Genomic DNA, 7,014 nt, shown 5'->3' with positions numbered 1-7,014 from the left:
AGACTATAAACTACCAAGGACCATATAGGTACTAAAGACTATAAACTACCAAGGACCATATAGGTACTAAAGACTATAAACTACCAAGGACCATATAGGTACTAAAGACTATAAACCACCAAGGACCATATAGGTACTAAAGACTATAAACCACCAAGGACCATATAGGTACTAAAGACTATAAACTACCAAGGACCATATAGGTACTAAAGACTATAAACTACCAAGGACCATATAGGTACTAAAGACTATAAACTACCAAGGACCATATAGGTAATAAAGACTATAAACTACCAAGGACCATATAGGTACTAAAGACTATAAACTACCAAGGACCATATAGGTACTAAAGACTATAAACCACCAAGGACCATATAGGTACTAAAGACTATAAACTACCAAGGACCATATAGGTACTAAAGACTATAAACTACCAAGGACCATATAGGTACTAAAGACTATAAACTACCAAGGACCATATAGGTACTAAAGACTATAAACTACCAAGGACCATATAGGTACTAAAGACTATAAACTACCAAGGACCATATAGGTACTAAAGACTATAAACTACCAAGGACCATATAGGTACTAAAGACTATAAACTACCAAGGACCATATAGGTACTAAAGACTATAAACTACCAAGGACCATATAGGTACTAAAGACTATAAACTACCAAGGACCATATAGGTACTAAAGACTATAAACTACCAAGGACCATATAGGTACTAAAGACTATAAACCACCAAGGACCATATAGGTACTAAAGACTATAAACCACCAAGGACCATATAGGTACTAAAGACTATAAACTACCAAGGACCATATAGGTACTAAAGACTATAAACTACCAAGGACCATATAGGTACTAAAGACTATAAACTACCAAGGACCATATAGGTAATAAAGACTATAAACTACCAAGGACCATATAGGTACTAAAGACTATAAACTACCAAGGACCATATAGGTACTAAAGACTATAAACCACCAAGGACCATATAGGTACTAAAGACTATAAACTACCAAGGACCATATAGGTACTAAAGACTATAAACTACCAAGGACCATATAGGTACTAAAGACTATAAACTACCAAGGACCATATAGGTACTAAAGACTATAAACTACCAAGGACCATATAGGTACTAAAGACTATAAACTACCAAGGACCATATAGGTACTAAAGACTATAAACTACCAAGGACCATATAGGTACTAAAGACTATAAACTACCAAGGACCATATAGGTACTAAAGACTATAAACTACCAAGGACCATATAGGTACTAAAGACTATAAACTACCAAGGACCATATAGGTACTAAAGACTATAAACCACCAAGGACCATATAGGTACTAAAGACTATAAACTACCAAGGACCATATAGGTACTAAAGACTATAAACTACCAAGGACCATATAGGTACTAAAGACTATAAACTACCAAGGACCATATAGGTACTAAAGACTATAAATTACCAAGGACCATATAGGTACTAAAGACTATAAACCACCAAGGACCATATAGGTACTAAAGACTATAAACTACCAAGGACCATATAGGTACTAAAGACTATAAACTACCAAGGACCATATAGGTACTAAAGACTATAAACTACCAAGGACCATATAGGTACTAAAGACTATAAACTACCAAGGACCATATAGGTACTAAAGACTATAAATTACCAAGGACCATATAGGTACTAAAGACTATAAACCACCAAGGACCATATAGGTACTAAAGACTATAAACTACCAAGGACCATATAGGTACTAAAGACTATAAACTACCAAGGACCATATAGGTACTAAAGACTATAAACTACCAAGGACCATATAGGTACTAAAGACTATAAACTACCAAGGACCATATAGGTACTAAAGACTATAAACTACCAAGGACCATATAGGTACTAAAGACTATAAACTACCAAGGACCATATAGGTACTAAAGACTATAAACCACCAAGGACCATATAGGTACTAAAGACTATAAACCACCAAGGACCATATAGGTACTAAAGACTATAAACTACCAAGGACCATATAGGTACTAAAGACTATAAACTACCAAGGACCATATAGGTACTAAAGACTATAAACTACCAAGGACCATATAGGTAATAAAGACTATAAACTACCAAGGACCATATAGGTACTAAAGACTATAAACTACCAAGGACCATATAGGTACTAAAGACTATAAACCACCAAGGACCATATAGGTACTAAAGACTATAAACTACCAAGGACCATATAGGTACTAAAGACTATAAACTACCAAGGACCATATAGGTACTAAAGACTATAAACTACCAAGGACCATATAGGTACTAAAGACTATAAACTACCAAGGACCATATAGGTACTAAAGACTATAAACTACCAAGGACCATATAGGTACTAAAGACTATAAACTACCAAGGACCATATAGGTACTAAAGACTATAAACTACCAAGGACCATATAGGTACTAAAGACTATAAACTACCAAGGACCATATAGGTACTAAAGACTATAAACTACCAAGGACCATATAGGTACTAAAGACTATAAACCACCAAGGACCATATAGGTACTAAAGACTATAAACTACCAAGGACCATATAGGTACTAAAGACTATAAACTACCAAGGACCATATAGGTACTAAAGACTATAAACTACCAAGGACCATATAGGTACTAAAGACTATAAATTACCAAGGACCATATAGGTACTAAAGACTATAAACCACCAAGGACCATATAGGTACTAAAGACTATAAACTACCAAGGACCATATAGGTACTAAAGACTATAAACCAGAATGAAGGCTTTGCGTTTACAGTTAGTTGTACAAAGACTATCGTTACTGAGGTCCATACAATAATTACTATCATTTGGATATGTATCCCTTTGGTACTGTATATGACATAGCATTTGAACATCCAACTAATTTTAAATGTGTATTGGCCCAACAGCAAGTTTATCATGTGTTTGGAAATCTAGATCGAGTTTGCCACTTTATATCTAATTTAGCTTTTTTTTTTACAGGATTTACGGATGGAATTGGAAACCAGTTTGTCAGTGTATTTCCATCAGTCCACTCTAACATACATTAAATACTTACTAAGTAGCTATATTGCCAGATGAGCAATTCCTCAACCAAAATACACTTCAGAGATACTGTGTAATTGACTCACCATCTAACAGTATGGAACAAATCCCACTAGCTCAGGGAGTCTACAAATTGCATTAAAAATACTCAATTGGCCCAGGATTGGATAGAAGCTCATGTTCCTCTTTATCCCATTAAACATGAAACAGTTTAATCTGCAAAACCTGCTGACACACTGGGAAATACTCAAACATGTGTGTTTGTTAAAAACATCAAGCCAAAAATGTTCACTCTGAAAAATATACAGAAACTACAACTAGCAAAAGCCTACAACAACGGAACCTCATGGTTATTGCCACTATAAAAAACAATATCATTATAATCATGAATATCCTCATCAGTAGCAGCATATAAAATGCAGCTGTCTAGAATCAGATGATAAATTACGGTCGACAGTAAAGATCACGTTTCAGCATTCCCTAAACTCACAGTGTAATGTCAAAAGCGAGACAAAGACTCAAACTGTCAAATCATCCGAGTTTCTCTGTCAGTGGCTTAGCCGATTTGAACATGTTCCGCTCCTTTTGATTACATGTAAACAGGTTTTGACATGGGTCTGGTTAAATGTGTAAGACATGCTGAAAAAAGGGAAGGGAAATGCCTGTGCAAAACCGAACCTGTCAACACACAGTACCTGCTTTAAATCTGTTCCCCATTTCAAGCAATCTGTGGGAACCAGGCCTGTGGAGTCTAATCCTGTTTCCATCCTCACCCCCCTCCTCTGTATCACACTTTCAATTCCACTTCCCCGTTCCTTTGTGTGATTTTCATTTGATCTTGCTTTTAAAATTCTAAATCTATTCAAGTTTTTTTTTAGTTGAGTTTCATGCAGCAGCCGTGAAGCCCTATTTATGTTCTAGATTTGGGATTGCAAATCAAGTGCGTATGATTTAAGGGGGAATGAGAGTGCGAAATTCCCTAGCATCACCTTTTATGATTCTGTAGGTTTAAAATGTTAACAAGGGTGTTTTAGCAGGCTGATTTGTGCAGTATCAGCCTGTCATTGGCTGTGTGCAGTCGTCTCAAGCCTCTGTGTTTGTGACATACAACAATCAGGGGAAACTCACTCTTTGAACAGGCATTCCATCACTATCTCAGGTGAGGTCTATACCATAGGAGTAGAATGGTAATGCTAATTCTATGGTCTAGACACAACACTGTACTAGCAACACAGACACCTGACTACACACAGCACCAATCAGATGCAAGGATATGATTGTCACAGGAAGTGTTCGAATACCATTATTTTATTAAGCCTTTTTTTGTCTCCCCTCTCTCTAGAGTAGACCAATCAAGTACACTCCTTCAAGACACTAAAGATTCCAGGGCTTACATGAGAGGGGTCTAGGAAGATGAACTCAATGAAGGTGAAGAAAACATTCAGAGACAACAGATGCTCCATTGCATGTCCAAACAACTGTACAGTGTGAGTACTTGTTTTTCACCAAAACGTGTGAAAAAAGGAATAAGATTAGAAAATGCATGTGTGAGACATCATCTGCTTGGATGAGGCGTCAGTGTAGAACTGTGAGCTGAGCACAGAGATGAAACGGAATAACCTTTTCTTAGTAATTTCAAATTCTGTTTTGAAATGTCAGTATGTATTACATTGTACAACAACAGTGCTTTGCAAAAGAGAACTGTATGTAAAACAATAGGAATTCTCTGACAAAGCCACACAATACATAACCAAGAGCTGCAATGTCGATATTCTCCAGTATTAATGGCTTTCGTCTAATACCATATGCTACTGTTCTGAGATTAAGAGACGACATGGAAATACTGTACCTAAAACCCCACTGCAAATGACTTAGCTACATAATAAATAGGCATCCCTTTGGAAATATCAGTGTACTGTACTGACAGACAGAGAGACAGAGAGACAGACACACACACTCACTCACACACACACACACACACACACACACACACACACACACACACACACACACACACACACACGCACACACACACACGCATGCACACACACACACACACACACATGCACACACACACACACACACACACACTCACTCCACTATAAATATTATATTGAGAAAAACTTTTGAACTATTGAATACAGAAATGTATTCAAAGAAATGCAATATTGCTCCTCTGTGAACAAATGACTATTTCTCATAATTCTCAACTGAAAACAAATTCCAAAAGCACAAAATACAGCAGTCACGTCGCATCAGGAACTGATTCATGTGTATTAACATTCAGAAAGGATACAGCGGGTTGTTTTTTAAATGTCATGGTGAAATAAACAACGGAATAAAGATCTTTATGAAATTTGTTTTGGCACTATGCATCAGAATATCCGATTTTGCTATGTGAGCCTTTGCTCAATCATCATACACGTCCTCTCTGCAGCTGCATTTGTTTTGAGACCGATAAAGTTATTACGAAAATACAGCATAGCTATCTATCACCAATATACTATGGCCACACATGGTACTCTGCCAGGGTGCAGGTGAGATATATGAACTCAATCATAATAAGCCCTACTACGTCCTCTGATTATCTGGCACAAGGTGCTGGCAGCTCTTCACTGTTGACATTTCTATTGATAGTGACACTGGAAGTGATAGCAATGACATAGACTTACTCTCTTCTGCGTTAGTGTGCTGCTTTATGGGACTTATCGTCAACATTTCAATAGGTGGAGGGAATGACCTGTCATGGCCGACACAGATCACATTTCAGAGCTGTTTTCTCGGTCGTTTCAGTTGTTTGTGACCAGGCCATACTGCTGGAACTGCTGGAACAACATTAGCTACAAACACACTATCAGTGGTAAAGCACCACTGTAAAAATAATAAGCATTAAAACAAGCACTAAATCTAATGGACGTAGGGTCACTGGGTCAGTATGTCTATGTTGTGGTCATACCATTGACATTGTGAAAGGGAGTTGAGTTCTTTTTAGAACCATTGTTAGGGCACCCGTAGTAGAATAACTCGGCCGTTGTTTACCATAAAATTACAGCGGAGGTTAATAATAAAATGCTATGTTGCATTAAAATCAGGCAGAGAAAAATGAGCTTGCACCCAAATCCCTTTTATTTTAATGGATTTCTGGCATTCTCTGACAAGTACACACTTCTGTGCAGAGGCAGGGGTATTTCCAGGAATACAAGGTCACAGGCTATGAATTCATAATTCAAATAATTTGCCTAAGTAGAATATTACAATGAATGTGGGAAAAATAAACCAGAAGCAGAGGATTTTGGTAAGCATTTAAAATATACTGTTTACATGTCTGTATGGAATGAATGTAGGATGTTTTTTTTTATCTTTAAGTGGCCTATATGGCTTTTGTCATGCTCCCGACAAAAGTTTAGCAGAGATTTGAACATTTGTTTCACAAGCATTGTGTGTCTGGCCTGGTCTTCAGTCTATAGACTAGAGCAACAAAGTAATATAAAAATGTTCTACCTCTAAGTGGATAATGGATATGATATTGAGCTTTCCCATGACATTTAGAGGTTAATTTGTGCTGGTTTCATGGTTACTTATTGATGGCCGATCCGGATATTTCCATTCTCCACGCTTTTTATTGACAGAAATTATTAATATACCGTCAAATCAAACAGGATGGTAAGTCTGAAGTGGTGTTGTGCCCAAACGCTGAGGCTACTTCTTCACATCAAATTGCACATACTATAATACTAAGGCCAGGCTCCCGAGTGGCACAGCGGTCTAAGACACTGCATCTCAGTGTTAGAGGTGTCACTACAGACCCTGGTTCGAGTCCAGGCTGTATCACAAACTGGCTGTGATTGGGAGTCCCATAGGGTGGCACACAATTGGACCCCGCGTCGTCCGGGTTTGGCCGGGGTAGGC

The sequence above is a fragment of the Coregonus lavaretus genome, assembly GCF_964263955.1.
Source record: "Coregonus lavaretus genome assembly, chromosome: 2".
Classification (NCBI taxonomy): domain Eukaryota; kingdom Metazoa; phylum Chordata; class Actinopteri; order Salmoniformes; family Salmonidae; genus Coregonus; species Coregonus lavaretus.
The sequence above is the reverse complement of the archived record's forward strand: the minus strand, read 5'-3'. Positions refer to the sequence as shown.